General features: G+C 44.7%; 10 non-coding genes across 10 annotated transcripts; all 10 read left to right on the top strand.

The window, feature by feature from the left end:
• The first annotated feature begins 4,660 nt into the window (after positions 1–4,660).
• LOC141185820 (U2 spliceosomal RNA) lies at positions 4,661–4,850 on the top strand. Its single transcript, XR_012260427.1, has one exon. It is a non-coding gene; the product is annotated as a U2 spliceosomal RNA (small nuclear RNA).
• A 1,119-nt stretch (positions 4,851–5,969) lies between these two features.
• On the top strand, positions 5,970–6,160 carry LOC141191172 (U2 spliceosomal RNA). The gene has a single exon (XR_012265172.1). It is a non-coding gene; the product is annotated as a U2 spliceosomal RNA (small nuclear RNA).
• A 1,120-nt stretch (positions 6,161–7,280) lies between these two features.
• On the top strand, positions 7,281–7,471 carry LOC141188815 (U2 spliceosomal RNA). Its single transcript, XR_012262895.1, has one exon. It is a non-coding gene; the product is annotated as a U2 spliceosomal RNA (small nuclear RNA).
• A 1,121-nt stretch (positions 7,472–8,592) lies between these two features.
• LOC141188814 (U2 spliceosomal RNA) lies at positions 8,593–8,783 on the top strand. The gene has a single exon (XR_012262894.1). It is a non-coding gene; the product is annotated as a U2 spliceosomal RNA (small nuclear RNA).
• Positions 8,784–9,906: 1,123 nt separating this feature from the next.
• Positions 9,907–10,097, top strand: LOC141188813 (U2 spliceosomal RNA). The gene has a single exon (XR_012262893.1). It is a non-coding gene; the product is annotated as a U2 spliceosomal RNA (small nuclear RNA).
• Positions 10,098–11,215: 1,118 nt separating this feature from the next.
• On the top strand, positions 11,216–11,406 carry LOC141188812 (U2 spliceosomal RNA). The gene has a single exon (XR_012262892.1). It is a non-coding gene; the product is annotated as a U2 spliceosomal RNA (small nuclear RNA).
• Positions 11,407–12,528: 1,122 nt separating this feature from the next.
• On the top strand, positions 12,529–12,719 carry LOC141188811 (U2 spliceosomal RNA). The gene has a single exon (XR_012262891.1). It is a non-coding gene; the product is annotated as a U2 spliceosomal RNA (small nuclear RNA).
• Positions 12,720–13,838: 1,119 nt separating this feature from the next.
• Positions 13,839–14,029, top strand: LOC141188810 (U2 spliceosomal RNA). The gene has a single exon (XR_012262890.1). It is a non-coding gene; the product is annotated as a U2 spliceosomal RNA (small nuclear RNA).
• A 1,124-nt stretch (positions 14,030–15,153) lies between these two features.
• On the top strand, positions 15,154–15,344 carry LOC141188809 (U2 spliceosomal RNA). Its single transcript, XR_012262889.1, has one exon. It is a non-coding gene; the product is annotated as a U2 spliceosomal RNA (small nuclear RNA).
• Positions 15,345–16,465: 1,121 nt separating this feature from the next.
• Positions 16,466–16,656, top strand: LOC141188808 (U2 spliceosomal RNA). Its single transcript, XR_012262888.1, has one exon. It is a non-coding gene; the product is annotated as a U2 spliceosomal RNA (small nuclear RNA).
• The last annotated feature ends 1,108 nt before the right edge of the window (positions 16,657–17,764 follow it).

Here is a 17,764-nt window from a genome sequence, read left to right as displayed (position 1 = left end):
GAGTACAAGGGGACATACACCATCACCTTCAAGAGCCAGGGATGCTGTCAGCAACTCGTACAAAAGGTAAACGAGAAAAACTACTTAGATGAATTGGATGGACTAACCTTTTGTCTCTTGTATGCTTATGACGAGATCCCCATCGTGGTGCATTTCCCAAACCCCTTTGTGGAAGCTGCAGACATCTCGACCTACCTTACCCGCTATTGTGATGATCTGAGATACCTGGGTACTGTGAAGAACGCGGTAGGCTTCTGGTGCGGCAAGAGAAGGTATATGGCCCGTCTAAAGAGGGACCTTAGTGGAGTGGGAGGAATGCTACACCCTCCCTCAACCTTCGTAATCGGTAAGAGCAGAGGCTACTTATTTTATCCTGGAATGCCAGTATGTTGCAGGAACTGTGGACAAATGGGTCATACCCAAACGTCCTGCACGGGCAGGAAAGTAGACCGCTGCAATAACTGCAGCTGTTACGGACATTTAATGAAGGACTGTCCCGCTGGGAGGAAATGTAATCTCTGCGGTGAGGCGGGGCACATGTTCCGAGGATGCCCCAACAGGACCAGGACCAGGACCTACGCAGAAGCTGCATCTTCTGAAGCTGAGCCGATGCGCCCACCGGTCTTCACTGGCAGGCCGGCGTCGGAGGGCGGTTCGAAGGGCGAGAAGGCTGGGATGGAGCAGGGAGCCGGAGGCCCCTCTGGGGCGGCACCTGCATCGAACTCCCTTAACGATGGGCGGACCTCGCATGGACCGGAGCGGGGGGGTCCTCCTTCTGGGAGGGTATCCTCCGTATCGATGGTTCCCGATACCGATCCTGTTGGGCTGGAGGGTGGTGCCCCTGTGTGGTTGGCTACAGGGGACCACGCAGCGATGGCCTCAGGATCTTCCAGGGCGATTAGCCAGCCAGATGAGGGGGCTTTGCTTCTAGGTGGCGAACATCAGGAAATCTGTGTTGCTGATCTTGTCCTGATGGACCAGTCTCCCCCCCTGGAGGAGGTGGAGGAAGAGGAGGACTGCACCAGTGACCTAGTGGAGTCTGCCCCGAAAAAGAGACGGAATGTCGAAGCCCCAGCGTCTCCTGGAATGTGGCTGGGAACCGTGACCTACGAGGGGGCAACCGCCGGCTCACAGAATATCGAGTCGTTTGGGTCCTCTAGCCCGGATGTCCTGGAGCAATTTGATATACAGGGCTTTGAGTCAGGTGTCCTCATGGAAGATCCACCACCCTGACCTATGAATGCCCACATTAAGACTTGTCTCACTGAATGTGAGGTCATTAAAGAGCCCAGTTCGTAGGGCTGCTCTATTCAAGTATTTAGAAACCACTGACTTTGACATATGTTTATTACAGAAATGCGGGATACAACATGCACTAAATTATAATGATATCAAGACAGATTGGAGACTGGGGCCCTCCATCTGGTCTGGCTCCAATGACAACAAGTCAGCGGGGGTGGGCTTCCTCTGTCGTGGGAGAAATATTACTATAAATGCTGTCACAGAAATAGTACCAGGCAGAGTGGTTTTAGTGCATTTTAAATTTAATGGTTTTACCCTACGTGTAATGAATATTTATGCTCCCCCTGATAAGCAAGAGAGAATTAATTTATTTGGGATATTGCCATTGTACTGTACTGGGTCATCTCCCCTGATCGTAGGGGGTGATTTTAATTGTCTTTGTGCTAGTGAACAACGAGCAGGGGGTGACCCTTTACGCAAATTGGATAAGTCATGTCATCTATTGAAAGATTTTATAACTGATTTTAAATTATGCGATGCGTGGAGGTCACTCCTGCCGACGGACCCTGGTTATACGTGGTCCGGAAGAGGGGTGTCCTCCAGGATCGATTTTATTTTCCTATCAGATGATTTTAACCCTGTAAAATGTGTTTTAACATCAAATATATTTTCTGACCATAAGGGCTTGGAGGTGCATCTAGAATACCGGGATGAACAGAGGGTCAACAGGGGCCTCTGGCGTCTAAGTACTTACCTGCTGGAGGACCCTCTGATTCGACAAGACTTTGGTAAAGCCTATCAAGCCTGGCGGCGACAAAAACCTTCTGATGCCCCTATGGTAACCTGGTGGGAAAATTTGAAAAAAAAAGTCAGAATGTTTTTTATAAAAGCAGGGAGACGTAAAGCTAGAGAGAAAAAAAGATGTTTTAGTGATCTTAACACCAAACTACAAACACTTTTTAAATTCAAAGAGCTAGGGGTGGAGGTGGGAGATGATATTGCTAGCCTAAAAACTGAAATTCAGAACTGCATAGACACAAAGGGGAAAAAAATTATTTTTAACTCTAGAGTGCAGCACTTGGAGGAATGGGAGAAGTGCTCTCGCTTCTTCTTCAAAAAAGTCATGGATAAAAGAGAAGTGATCACAAATCTAGAGGGTGAAACATCTATGCAGGGAATGTTGAATGCTACTTTTAACTTTTATAAGCATCTTTTTAGTAAAAAGTGTATAGATGAGTCCTTTTTATCTGATGCTCTTAATGATCTCGATTTTAAGTTAAATTTTACAGACCAGGAGTTTTTAGAACGCGATATTGTTTTAGAGGAATTATTTTATGTTTTTAAAAGTTTCTCTAAGGGTAAAGCACCTGGGTGTGACGGACTACCTGTAGAATTTTACCTTACTTTTTGGGACATTTTAAAAGAGGACCTTTTTATGCTTTTTAAAGAAGTTTTTATTTGTGAACAGTTGCCATTTTCGTGGAGGAGAGGAGTGGTGTCTTTGATATATAAAAAAGGTGACCGCAGTACTCTAGCGAATTGGAGACCCATAACTCTCCTAAATGTTGATTACAAGGTACTTGCTAAGGTGGTTGCAGACCGGCTCAGGAGTGTCATTGCCAAACTAATCCAGCCTGAGCAGGTTTGTAGTGTACCAGGCAGAAGTATTTCAGAGGTTTTAAACGTATTAAGGGATGTAATTTGGTATTCCAGAGACCGGGGTCAAAATGTAGCTCTTTTAGCCCTAGATTTTGAAAAAGCTTTCGATAGAGTCTCTCATAGATTTCTTTTTAGAGTTTTAAAAAGAATGGGTATCCCTAATATGCTTTTAAATTGTATTAAGATTTTATATAAAAATTGTTTTAGTCAAATTTCTCTTAATGGCTTTTTAACAGATGGAGTTCCCCTTGAGTCCGGAGTGAAGCAGGGATGCCCCTTGTCGCCCATCCTGTTCATCTGCGCCATGGAGCCCCTGCTGAGCGCAATAAGGAAAGACAAAGTGATTAGAGGGGTTCCTGTTCCAGGCGGAGGTGGCAGTGATGTGAGAGTCTTTGGCTACATGGATGACGTGACGGTTGTGTGCGTGGACCCTGCTTCCCTCCGGAGGGCGGTGTTGCGCATTGATTTTTTTTCCCAGGCATCCGGTTTTAAACTTAATTTAAATAAATCTGAATGTCTGACTTTGGGATCCTGGGACACCGCCCAACTCCCGCAGCTCACTATAAAACGAGACAATGTAAAAATTCTTGGAGTTGTTTTTAACGAGGAGAATGTGGGAACTCAAAGCTGGGAGAATGTCATAGAAAAAATGTCAAAGAAAATATCATTTTGGGGTTTGAGGTCCCTAACAATGGAGGGGAAAATTTTAATTATAAAATCAGTGTTGTTACCCCTCATACTGTATATAGCTATGGTGTACCCCCCCTCTGATGTTTTAATTAAAAAAATGACTAGGATGATCTTTATGTTTTTATGGAACTCCAAAATGGAAAAATTAAGGCGAGAAATAATGAGGAAGAATAAAATGAACGGCGGAAGGGATGTCCCCGATTTACATATTTATTTGTATTTAAATTATTTCTGCTTTTGTTTCAAACATTTTAATGGTAATAGTGCGCTAAGTTATTTTTTAAAATATACTTGTGGGATGATTTTTAAAAGATGGTTTAAGTTGTCGTTGAATTCCCCTGTTTTACTATGCCCCCCCAAACACCAAGCAATCTTAGAAAAGACTGTTCGATTTTATAGCCTTGGTGATTTTAATATGGACATTTTTAAAGACCGCAAGAAGCTTTTATCTTTTCTGAGGAGGAATGAAGATGTGACCCCCATAGTAAATTTCTCAGAAGAGAGATCGAAGCAAGTTTGGAAGAATGTCTTCGGGAAATTCTTAGCAAATGGACATAAGGACATCGCATGGATGGTGGTCCACCAGTGCCTCCCCACCAGAGAGTTTCAACACAGGAGAGGCCTGGTGGCCAGAGCCAAATGCCCCAGAGACTCGTGTTAATGACGAAACCACCTTGCACCTTATGTGGAATTGCCCATTTGCACAGGAACTTTGGCACAAAGTTGGGATTCTTTTAAAATGGACTTGCGGTTTAAGAGATTTTAACCATGAATATGTTTTATATGGCCTTTTTAAATGTCCGACGCCTCAACAGTATTGTATATGTTGGTGTTTGATTAACTGTTTTAAAGACGCCCTTTGGAAGGCACGCAATATTTTACTTTTTAAACGTGATGCTATTTCTGTGAAGGATTGTCTTAAAATTGCTTTTAGCCAGATGTATATTTATTACTTGAGGGATGTCAAATGTATTGGGAGGAGGGATGCTAATCGTATATGGGGTTTTTATGGGTGGAATTCTGTGTTTTAATAATGTACTGTTTGTGTTGTTGTTTTTGATTGTAAACCATCTTTTACGCACTTAATAAATTATGTTGAAACCTGATCTGTTCTTATCAGTTTAATATCTGATACGTCCCCTATCTGGGGACCATATATTAAATGGATTTTTAGAACAGGGAGATGGAAAAAGAGCTTGCTCTGTCCACTCCACGCATTGACCTGGTATTGCAGTATCTCCAGGACCGGTGCACCCCTTCTTTAATGCAGTTTCTAAAATCAGAAAGAATTGAATTCAATGCTTTTTGTTCATTTTGCTTGTTTGTCGGATTTTGGGATGGACTCTTTGGCTTTGCTTTTCTTCTCCTCATTGGATTTTTCATGTTAAAAGTTGCAGAAGCCAGATGACAAGCTCATTTTGGTTCAACTTCAGCAACTGTGCATTGCATTGCCATGTAATGTAATGTAATGCAATGCTATCTATCTAGCTCTCCCTCTATACTTCCTTTTGGATAAACAGACATATTAGGCAAGCATTTTGGAGCTTTCACCTAAATAACTACAGGTGGTGAGATAAGCTGCACAATATAATTGACCTTTCAGTATATTGTTGCACACACACCATCTATTTAGCAAATGCCCTTGTTATCAACAGCAGCCTTTTAAACTCACCTGAGCTAACAGGTATGTGAGCTGGTTACTCTGCTGCGCTTAAAATTTCTTTTTTGGTTTGCTACAATGCCTTTTCTGAAACGTTGTCTCCCTCTGCTGGAACACTGACTTCTTTCATTTAATGCCTGCAGACTATAAAAGAGAAACCAACCCAAAAAGTTTGGTTGATTAGTCTGTGGCATTCTTTTAAACTGTTGCTTATGGCGGTCTCTGTGAGCTTCTCAGTGACATTCAGCCATCCAGGTATCCCGCCTGCAGTAGACGGAATGTGGCAATGGAACGCTGGCTGCGCGTGTCACAATAGGCTCTGAGCCTTTATATACCTGCGCACAGCAGCAGCCACCTTCAGTCTGCTGCTGGACAGCCAGCAGCAGCAGCAGCAGGAGAGGTAATTAATCAGCAACCCTCCTGCTAAGGGTAGACAGCTGCTCGTTCCACCCCCCCCCGCCTTAATTGGTTCTCCTCCCTTCCAACGGTGTTGAGGCGGGTGGGAACAGCCGGGGGTTGAGGGTACTGTGCTAAAAGAGGTGGAGTTATGCAGATCTAAAACGCGTGGATTGCAGCAGCAGCAAGCCGAAAAGTGCAGGCATGTGAGGGATCTAGAGGTTGACAGCATGTCTTCTTAACGGGAGTCCAGGTGGCCATCTCCACAAATGGACTTTTCAGAATCCTTGGGTGGCACCGTAGTCGGAAACCAATTCTGGTTATCGCTTCTCGGCCTTTTGGCTAAGATCAAGTGTAGTATCTGTTCTTATCAGTTTAATATCTGATACGTCCCCTATCTGGGGACCATATATTAAATGGATTTTTAGAAAAGGGAGATGGAAAAAGAGCTTGCTCTGTCCACTCCACGCATTGACCTGGTATTGCAGTATCTCCAGGACCGGTGCACCCCTTCTTTAATGCAGTTTCTAAAATCAGAAAGAATTGAATTCAATGCTTTTTGTTCATTTTGCTTGTTTGTCGGATTTTGGGATGGACTCTTTGGCTTTGCTTTTCTTCTCCTCATTGGATTTTTCATGTTAAAAGTTGCAGAAGCCAGATGACAAGCTCATTTTGGTTCAACTTCAGCAACTGTGCATTGCATTGCCATGTAATGTAATGTAATGCAATGCTATCTATCTAGCTCTCCCTCTATACTTCCTTTTGGATAAACAGACATATTAGGCAAGCATTTTGGAGCTTTCACCTAAATAACTACAGGTGGTGAGATAAGCTGCACAATATAATTGACCTTTCAGTATATTGTTGCACACACACCATCTATTTAGCAAATGCCCTTGTTATCAACAGCAGCCTTTTAAACTCACCTAAGCTAACAGGTATGTGAGCTGGTTACTCTGCTGCGCTTAAAATTTCTTTTTTGGTTTGCTACAATGCCTTTTCTGAAACGTTGTCTCCCTCTGCTGGAACACTGACTTCTTTCATTTAATGCCTGCAGACTATAAAAGAGAAACCAACCCAAAAAGTTTGGTTGATTAGTCTGTGGCATTCTTTTAAACTGTTGCTTATGGCGGTCTCTGTGAGCTTCTCAGTGACATTCAGCCATCCAGGTATCCCGCCTGCAGTAGACGGAATGTGGCAATGGAACGCTGGCTGCGCGTGTCATAATAGGCTCTGAGCCTTTATATACCTGCGCACAGCAGCAGCCACCTTCAGTCTGCTGCTGGACAGCCAGCAGCAGCAGCAGCAGGAGAGGTAATTAATCAGCAACCCTCCTGCTAAGGGTAGACAGCTGCTCGTTCCACCCCCCCCCCGCCTTAATTGGTTCTCCTCCCTTCCAACGGTGTTGAGGCGGGTGGGAACAGCCGGGGGTTGAGGGTACTGTGCTAAAAGAGGTGGAGTTATGCAGATCTAAAACGCGTGGATTGCAGCAGCAGCAAGCCGAAAAGTGCAGGCATGTGAGGGATCTAGAGGTTGACAGCATGTCTTCTTAACGGGAGTCCAGGTGGCCATCTCCACAAATGGACTTTTCAGAATCCTTGGGTGGCACCGTAGTCGGAAACCAATTCTGGTTATCGCTTCTCGGCCTTTTGGCTAAGATCAAGTGTAGTATCTGTTCTTATCAGTTTAATATCTGATACGTCCCCTATCTGGGGACCATATATTAAATGGATTTTTAGAACAGGGAGATGGAAAAAGAGCTTGCTCTGTCCACTCCACGCATTGACCTGGTATTGCAGTATCTCCAGGACCGGTGCACCCCTTCTTTAATGCAGTTTCTAAAATCAGAAAGAATTGAATTCAATGCTTTTTGTTCATTTTGCTTGTTTGTCGGATTTTGGGATGGACTCTTTGGCTTTGCTTTTCTTCTCCTCATTGGATTTTTCATGTTAAAAGTTGCAGAAGCCAGATGACAAGCTCATTTTGGTTCAACTTCAGCAACTGTGCATTGCATTGCCATGTAATGTAATGTAATGCAATGCTATTTATCTAGCTCTCCCTCTATACTTCCTTTTGGATAAACAGACATATTAGGCAAGCATTTTGGAGCTTTCACCTAAATAACTACAGGTGGTGAGATAAGCTGCACAATATAATTGACCTTTCAGTATATTGTTGCACACACACCATCTATTTAGCAAATGCCCTTGCTATCAACAGCAGCCTTTTAAACTCACCTGAGCTAACAGGTATGTGAGCTGGTTACTCTGCTGCGCTTAAAATTTCTTTTTTGGTTTGCTACAATGCCTTTTCTGAAACGTTGTCTCCCTCTGCTGGAACACTGACTTCTTTCATTTAATGCCTGCAGACTATAAAAGAGAAACCAACCCAAAAAGTTTGGTTGATTAGTCTGTGGCATTCTTTTAAACTGTTGCTTATGGCGGTCTCTGTGAGCTTCTCAGTGACATTCAGCCATCCAGGTATCCCGCCTGCAGTAGACGGAATGTGGCAATGGAACGCTGGCTGCGCGTGTCATAATAGGCTCTGAGCCTTTATATACCTGCGCACAGCAGCAGCCACCTTCAGTCTGCTGCTGGACAGCCAGCAGCAGCAGCAGCAGGAGAGGTAATTAATCAGCAACCCTCCTGCTAAGGGTAGACAGCTGCTCGTTCCACCCCCCCCCCCGCCTTAATTGGTTCTCCTCCCTTCCAACGGTGTTGAGGCGGGTGGGAACAGCCGGGGGTTGAGGGTACTGTGCTAAAAGAGGTGGAGTTATGCAGATCTAAAACGCGTGGATTGCAGCAGCAGCAAGCCGAAAAGTGCAAGCATGTGAGGGATCTAGAGGTTGACAGCATGTCTTCTTAACGGGAGTCCAGGTGGCCATCTCCACAAATGGACTTTTCAGAATCCTTGGGTGGCACCGTAGTCGGAAACCAATTCTGGTTATCGCTTCTCGGCCTTTTGGCTAAGATCAAGTGTAGTATCTGTTCTTATCAGTTTAATATCTGATACGTCCCCTATCTGGGGACCATATATTAAATGGATTTTTAGAACAGGGAGATGGAAAAAGAGCTTGCTCTGTCCACTCCACGCATTGACCTGGTATTGCAGTATCTCCAGGACCGGTGCACCCCTTCTTTAATGCAGTTTCTAAAATCAGAAAGAATTGAATTCAATGCTTTTTGTTCATTTTGCTTGTTTGTCGGATTTTGGGATGGACTCTTTGGCTTTGCTTTTCTTCTCCTCATTGGATTTTTCATGTTAAAAGTTGCAGAAGCCAGATGACAAGCTCATTTTGGTTCAACTTCAGCAACTGTGCATTGCATTGCCATGTAATGTAATGTAATGCAATGCTATTTATCTAGCTCTCCCTCTATACTTCCTTTTGGATAAACAGACATATTAGGCAAGCATTTTGGAGCTTTCACCTAAATAACTACAGGTGGTGAGATAAGCTGCACAATATAATTGACCTTTCAGTATATTGTTGCACACACACCATCTATTTAGCAAATGCCCTTGTTATCAACAGCAGCCTTTTAAACTCACCTGAGCTAACAGGTATGTGAGCTGGTTACTCTGCTGCGCTTAAAATTTCTTTTTTGGTTTGCTACAATGCCTTTTCTGAAACGTTGTCTCCCTCTGCTGGAACACTGACTTCTTTCATTTAATGCCTGCAGACTATAAAAGAGAAACCAACCCAAAAAGTTTGGTTGATTAGTCTGTGGCATTCTTTTAAACTGTTGCTTATGGCGGTCTCTGTGAGCTTCTCAGTGACATTCAGCCATCCAGGTATCCCGCCTGCAGTAGACGGAATGTGGCAATGGAACGCTGGCTGCGCGTGTCATAATAGGCTCTGAGCCTTTATATACCTGCGCACAGCAGCAGCCACCTTCAGTCTGCTGCTGGACAGCCAGCAGCAGCAGCAGCAGGAGAGGTAATTAATCAGCAACCCTCCTGCTAAGGGTAGACAGCTGCTCGTTCCACCCCCCCCCCCCCGCCTTAATTGGTTCTCCTCCCTTCCAACGGTGTTGAGGAGGGTGGGAACAGCCGGGGGTTGAGGGTACTGTGCTAAAAGAGGTGGAGTTATGCAGATCTAAAACGCGTGGATTGCAGCAGCAGCAAGCCGAAAAGTGCAGGCATGTGAGGGATCTAGAGGTTGACAGCATGTCTTCTTAACGGGAGTCCAGGTGGCCATCTCCACAAATGGACTTTTCAGAATCCTTGGGTGGCACCGTAGTCGGAAACCAATTCTGGTTATCGCTTCTCGGCCTTTTGGCTAAGATCAAGTGTAGTATCTGTTCTTATCAGTTTAATATCTGATACGTCCCCTATCTGGGGACCATATATTAAATGGATTTTTAGAACAGGGAGATGGAAAAAGAGCTTGCTCTGTCCACTCCACGCATTGACCTGGTATTGCAGTATCTCCAGGACCGGTGCACCCCTTCTTTAATGCAGTTTCTAAAATCAGAAAGAATTGAATTCAATGCTTTTTGTTCATTTTGCTTGTTTGTCGGATTTTGGGATGGACTCTTTGGCTTTGCTTTTCTTCTCCTCATTGGATTTTTCATGTTAAAAGTTGCAGAAGCCAGATGACAAGCTCATTTTGGTTCAACTTCAGCAACTGTGCATTGCATTGCCATGTAATGTAATGCAATGCTATCTATCTAGCTCTCCCTCTATACTTCCTTTTGGATAAACAGACATATTAGGCAAGCATTTTGGAGCTTTCACCTAAATAACTACAGGTGGTGAGATAAGCTGCACAATATAATTGACCTTTCAGTATATTGTTGCACACACACCATCTATTTAGCAAATGCCCTTGTTATCAACAGCAGCCTTTTAAACTCACCTGAGCTAACAGGTATGTGAGCTGGTTACTCTGCTGCGCTTAAAATTTCTTTTTTGGTTTGCTACAATGCCTTTTCTGAAACGTTGTCTCCCTCTGCTGGAACACTGACTTCTTTCATTTAATGCCTGCAGACTATAAAAGAGAAACCAACCCAAAAAGTTTGGTTGATTAGTCTGTGGCATTCTTTTAAACTGTTGCTTATGGCGGTCTCTGTGAGCTTCTCAGTGACATTCAGCCATCCAGGTATCCCGCCTGCAGTAGACGGAATGTGGCAATGGAACGCTGGCTGCGCGTGTCATAATAGGCTCTGAGCCTTTATATACCTGCGCACAGCAGCAGCCACCTTCAGTCTGCTGCTGGACAGCCAGCAGCAGCAGCAGCAGGAGAGGTAATTAATCAGCAACCCTCCTGCTAAGGGTAGACAGCTGCTCGTTCCACCCCCCCCCCCCCGCCTTAATTGGTTCTCCTCCCTTCCAACGGTGTTGAGGCGGGTGGGAACAGCCGGGGGTTGAGGGTACTGTGCTAAAAGAGGTGGAGTTATGCAGATCTAAAACGCGTGGATTGCAGCAGCAGCAAGCCGAAAAGTGCAGGCATGTGAGGGATCTAGAGGTTGACAGCATGTCTTCTTAACGGGAGTCCAGGTGGCCATCTCCACAAATGGACTTTTCAGAATCCTTGGGTGGCACCGTAGTCGGAAACCAATTCTGGTTATCGCTTCTCGGCCTTTTGGCTAAGATCAAGTGTAGTATCTGTTCTTATCAGTTTAATATCTGATACGTCCCCTATCTGGGGACCATATATTAAATGGATTTTTAGAACAGGGAGATGGAAAAAGAGCTTGCTCTGTCCACTCCACGCATTGACCTGGTATTGCAGTATCTCCAGGACCGGTGCACCCCTTCTTTAATGCAGTTTCTAAAATCAGAAAGAATTGAATTCAATGCTTTTTGTTCATTTTGATTGTTTGTCGGATTTTGGGATGGACTCTTTGGCTTTGCTTTTCTTCTCCTCATTGGATTTTTCATGTTAAAAGTTGCAGAAGCCAGATGACAAGCTCATTTTGGTTCAACTTCAGCAACTGTGCATTGCATTGCCATGTAATGTAATGTAATGCAATGCTATCTATCTAGCTCTCCCTCTATACTTCCTTTTGGATAAACAGACATATTAGGCAAGCATTTTGGAGCTTTCACCTAAATAACTACAGGTGGTGAGATAAGCTGCACAATATAATTGACCTTTCAGTATATTGTTGCACACACACCATCTATTTAGCAAATGCCCTTGTTGTCAACAGCAGCCTTTTAAACTCACCTGAGCTAACAGGTATGTGAGCTGGTTACTCTGCTGCGCTTAAAATTTATTTTTTGGTTTGCTACAATGCCTTTTCTGAAACGTTGTCTCCCTCTGCTGGAACACTGACTTCTTTCATTTAATGCCTGCAGACTATAAAAGAGAAACCAAACCAAAAAGTTTGGTTGATTAGTCTGTGGCATTCTTTTAAACTGTTGCTTATGGCGGTCTCTGTGAGCTTCTCAGTGACATTCAGCCATCCAGGTATCCCGCCTGCAGTAGACGGAATGTGGCAATGGAACGCTGGCTGCGCGTGTCATAATAGGCTCTGAGCCTTTATATACCTGCGCACAGCAGCAGCCACCTTCAGTCTGCTGCTGGACAGCCAGCAGCAGCAGCAGCAGGAGAGGTAATTAATCAGCAACCCTCCTGCTAAGGGTAGACAGCTGCTCGTTCCACCCCCACCCCCCGCCTTAATTGGTTCTCCTCCCTTCCAACGGTGTTGAGGCGGGTGGGAACAGCCGGGGGTTGAGGGTACTGTGCTAAAAGAGGTGGAGTTATGCAGATCTAAAACGCGTGGATTGCAGCAGCAGCAAGCCGAAAAGTGCAGGCATGTGAGGGATCTAGAGGTTGACAGCATGTCTTCTTAACGGGAGTCCAGGTGGCCATCTCCACAAATGGACTTTTCAGAATCCTTGGGTGGCACCGTAGTCGGAAACCAATTCTGGTTATCGCTTCTCGGCCTTTTGGCTAAGATCAAGTGTAGTATCTGTTCTTATCAGTTTAATATCTGATACGTCCCCTATCTGGGGACCATATATTAAATGGATTTTTAGAACAGGGAGATGGAAAAAGAGCTTGCTCTGTCCACTCCACGCATTGACCTGGTATTGCAGTATCTCCAGGACCGGTGCACCCCTTCTTTAATGCAGTTTCTAAAATCAGAAAGAATTGAATTCAATGCTTTTTGTTCATTTTGCTTGTTTGTCGGATTTTGGGATGGACTCTTTGGCTTTGCTTTTCTTCTCCTCATTGGATTTTTCATGTTAAAAGTTGCAGAAGCCAGATGACAAGCTCATTTTGGTTCAACTTCAGCAACTGTGCATTGCATTGCCATGTAATGTAATGTAATGCAATGCTATCTATCTAGCTCTCCCTCTATACTTCCTTTTGGATAAACAGACATATTAGGCAAGCTTTTTGGAGCTTTCACCTAAATAACTACAGGTGGTGAGATAAGCTGCACAATATAATTGACCTTTCAGTATATTGTTGCACACACACCATCTATTTAGCAAATGCCCTTGTTATCAACAGCAGCCTTTTAAACTCACCTGAGCTAACAGGTATGTGAGCTGGTTACTCTGCTGCGCTTAAAATTTCTTTTTTGGTTTGCTAAAATGCCTTTTCTGAAACGTTGTCTCCCTCTGCTGGAACACTGACTTCTTTCATTTAATGCCTGCAGACTATAAAAGAGAAACCAACCCAAAAAGTTTGGTTGATTAGTCTGTGGCATTCTTTTAAACTGTTGCTTATGGCAGTCTCTGTGAGCTTCTCAGTGACATTCAGCCATCCAGGTATCCCGCCTGCAGTAGACGGAATGTGGCAATGGAACGCTGGCTGCGCGTGTCATAATAGGCTCTGAGCCTTTATATACCTGCGCACAGCAGCAGCCACCTTCAGTCTGCTGCTGGACAGCCAGCAGCAGCAGCAGCAGGAGAGGTAATTAATCAGCAACCCTCCTGCTAAGGGTAGACAGCTGCTCGTTCCACCCCCCCCCGCCTTAATTGGTTCTCCTCCCTTCCAACGGTGTTGAGGCGGGTGGGAACAGCCGGGGGTTGAGGGTACTGTGCTAAAAGAGGTGGAGTTATGCAGATCTAAAACGCGTGGATTGCAGCAGCAGCAAGCCGAAAAGTGCAGGCATGTGAGGGAGCTAGAGGTTGACAGCATGTCTTCTTAACGGGAGTCCAGGTGGCCATCTCCACAAATGGACTTTTCAGAATCCTTGGGTGGCACCGTAGTCGGAAACCAATTCTGGTTATCGCTTCTCGGCCTTTTGGCTAAGATCAAGTGTAGTATCTGTTCTTATCAGTTTAATATCTGATACGTCCCCTATCTGGGGACCATATATTAAATGGATTTTTAGAACAGGGAGATGGAAAAAGAGCTTGCTCTGTCCACTCCACGCATTGACCTGGTATTGCAGTATCTCCAGGACCGGTGCACCCCTTCTTTAATGCAGTTTCTAAAATCAGAAAGAATTGAATTCAATGCTTTTTGTTCATTTTGCTTGTTTGTCGGATTTTGGGATGGACTCTTTGGCTTTGCTTTTCTTCTCCTCATTGGATTTTTCATGTTAAGAGTTGCAGAAGCCAGATGACAAGTTCATTTTGGTTAAACTTCAGCAACTGTGCATTGCATTGCCATGTAATGTAATGTAATGCAATGCTATCTATCTAGCTCTCCCTCTATACTTCCTTTTGGATAAACAGACATATTAGGCAAGCATTTTGGAGCTTTCACCTAAATAACTACAGGTGGTGAGATAAGCTGCACAATATAATTGACCTTTCAGTATATTGTTGCACACACACCATCTATTTAGCAAATGCCCTTGTTATCAACAGCAGCCTTTTAAACTCACCTGAGCTAACAGGTATGTGAGCTGGTTACTCTGCTGCGCTTAAAATTTCTTTTTTGGTTTGCTACAATGCCTTTTCTGAAACGTTGTCTCCCTCTGCTGGAACACTGACTTCTTTCATTTAATGCCTGCAGACTATAAAAGAGAAACCAGCCCAAAAAGTTTGGTTGATTAGTCTGTGGCATTCTTTTAAACTGTTGCTTATGGCGGTCTCTGTGAGCTTCTCAGTGACATTCAGCCATCCAGGTATCCCGCCTGCAGTAGACGGAATGTGGCAATGGAACGCTGGCTGCGCGTGTCATAATAGGCTCTGAGCCTTTATATACCTGCGCACAGCAGCAGCCACCTTCAGTCTGCTGCTGGACAGCCAGCAGCAGCAGCAGCAGGAGAGGTAATTAATCAGCAACCCTCCTGCTAAGGGTAGACAGCTGCTCGTTCCACCCCCCCCCCCCCCGCCTTAATTGGTTCTCCTCCCTTCCAACGGTGTTGAGGCGGGTGGGAACAGCCGGGGGTTGAGGGTACTGTGCTAAAAGAGGTGGAGTTATGCAGATCTAAAACGCGTGGATTGCAGCAGCAGCAAGCCGAAAAGTGCAGGCATGTGAGGGATCTAGAGGTTGACAGCATGTCTTCTTAACGGGAGTCCAGGTGGCCATCTCCACAAATGGACTTTTCAGAATCCTTGGGTGGCACCGTAGTCGGAAACCAATTCTGGTTATCGCTTCTCGGCCTTTTGGCTAAGATCAAGTGTAGTATCTGTTCTTATCAGTTTAATATCTGATACGTCCCCTATCTGGGGACCATATATTAAATGGATTTTTAGAACAGGGAGATGGAAAAAGAGCTTGCTCTGTCCACTCCACGCATTGACCTGGTATTGCAGTATCTCCAGGACCGGTGCACCCCTTCTTTAATGCAGTTTCTAAAATCAGAAAGAATTGAATTCAATGCTTTTTGTTCATTTTGCTTGTTTGTCGGATTTTGGGATGGACTCTTTGGCTTTGCTTTTCTTCTCCTCATTGGATTTTTCATGTTAAAAGTTGCAGAAGCCAGATGACAAGCTCATTTTGGTTCAACTTCAGCAACTGTGCATTGCATTGCCATGTAATGTAATGTAATGCAATGCTATCTATCTAGCTCTCCCTCTATACTTCCTTTTGGATAAACAGACATATTAGGCAAGCATTTTGGAGCTTTCACCTAAATAACTACAGGTGGTGAGATAAGCTGCACAATATAATTGACCTTTCAGTATATTGTTGCACACACACCATCTATTTAGCAAATGCCCTTGTTATCAACAGCAGCCTTTTAAACTCACCTGAGCTAACAGGTATGTGAGCTGGTTACTCTGCTGCGCTTAAAATTTCTTTTTTGGTTTGCTACAATGCCTTTTCTGAAACGTTGTCTCCCTCTGCTGGAACACTGACTTCTTTCATTTAATGCCTGCAGACTATAAAAGAGAAACCAACCCAAAAAGTTTGGTTGATTAGTCTGTGGCATTCTTTTAAACTGTTGCTTATGGCGGTCTCTGTGAGCTTCTCAGTGACATTCAGCCATCCAGGTATCCCGCCTGCAGTAGACGGAATGTGGCAATGGAACGCTGGCTGCGCGTGTCATAATAGGCTCTGAGCCTTTATATACCTGCGCACAGCAGCAGCCACCTTCAGTCTGCTGCTGGACAGCCAGCAGCAGCAGCAGCAGGAGAGGTAATTAATCAGCAACCCTCCTGCTAAGGGTAGACAGCTGCTCGTTCCACCCCCCCCCCCACCTTAATTGGTTCTCCTCCCTTCCAACGGTGTTGAGGCAGGTGGGAACACCCGGGGGTTGAGGGTACTGTGCTAAAAGAGGTGGAGTTATGCAGATCTAAAACGCGTGGATTGCAGCAGCAGCAAGCCGAAAAGTGCAGGCATGTGAGGGATCTAGAGGTTGACAGCATGTCTTCTTAACGGGAGTCCAGGTGGCCATCTCCACAAATGGACTTTTCAGAATCCTTGGGTGGCACCGTAGTCGGAAACCAATTCTGGTTATCGCTTCTCGGCCTTTTGGCTAAGATCAAGTGTAGTATCTGTTCTTATCAGTTTAATATCTGATACGTCCCCTATCTGGGGACCATATATTAAATGGATTTTTAGAACAGGGAGATGGAAAAAGAGCTTGCTCTGTCCACTCCACGCATTGACCTGGTATTGCAGTATCTCCAGGACCGGTGCACCCCTTCTTTAATGCAGTTTCTAAAATCAGAAAGAATTGAATTCAATGCTTTTTGTTCATTTTGCTTGTTTGTCGGATTTTGGGATGGACTCTTTGGCTTTGCTTTTCTTCTCCTCATTGGATTTTTCATGTTAAAAGTTGCAGAAGCCAGATGACAAGCTCATTTTGGTTCAACTTCAGCAACTGTGCATTGCATTGCCATGTAATGTAATGTAATGCAATGCTATCTATCTAGCTCTCCCTCTATACTTCCTTTTGGATAAACAGACATATTAGGCAAGCATTTTGGAGCTTTCACCTAAATAACTATAGGTGGTGAGATAAGCTGCACAATATAATTGACCTTTCAGTATATTGTTGCACACACACCATCTATTTAGCAAATGCCCTTGTTATCAACAGCAGCCTTTTAAACTCACCTGAGCTAACAGGTATGTGAGCTGGTTACTCTGCTGCGCTTAAAATTTCTTTTTTGGTTTGCTACAATGCCTTTTCTGAAACGTTGTCTCCCTCTGCTGGAACACTGACTTCTTTCATTTAATGCCTGCAGACTATAAAAGAGAAACCAACCCAAAAAGTTTGGTTGATTAGTCTGTGGCATTCTTTTAAACTGTTGCTTATGGCGGTCTCTGTGAGCTTCTCAGTGACATTCAGCCATCCAGGTATCCCGCCTGCAGTAGACGGAATGTGGCAATGGAACGCTGGCTGCGCGTGTCATAATAGGCTCTGAGCCTTTATATACCTGCGCACAGCAGCAGCCACCTTCAGTCTGCTGCTGGACAGCCAGCAGCAGCAGCAGGAGAGGTAATTAATCAGCAACCCTCCTGCTAAGGGTAGACAGCTGCTCGTTCCACCCCCCCCCCCGCCTTAATTGGTTCTCCTCCCTTCCAACGGTGTTGAGGCGGGTGGGAACAGCCGGGGGTTGAGGGTACTGTGCTAAAAGAGGTGGAGTTATGCAGATCTAAAACGCGTGGATTGCAGCAGCAGCAAGCCGAAAAGTGCAGGCATGTGAGGGATCTAGAGGTTGACAGCATGTCTTCTTAACGGGAGTCCAGGTGGCCATCTCCACAAATGGACTTTTCAGAATCCTTGGGTGGCACCGTAGTCGGAAACC

Source organism: Phyllobates terribilis, unplaced genomic scaffold (assembly GCF_046119375.1).
Source record: "Phyllobates terribilis strain yellow unplaced genomic scaffold, ASM4611937v1 Scaffold_40__1_contigs__length_11209783, whole genome shotgun sequence".
Taxonomy (NCBI): Eukaryota; Metazoa; Chordata; class Amphibia; order Anura; family Dendrobatidae; genus Phyllobates; species Phyllobates terribilis.
This window is presented reverse-complemented; position numbering and strand designations above follow the sequence as displayed.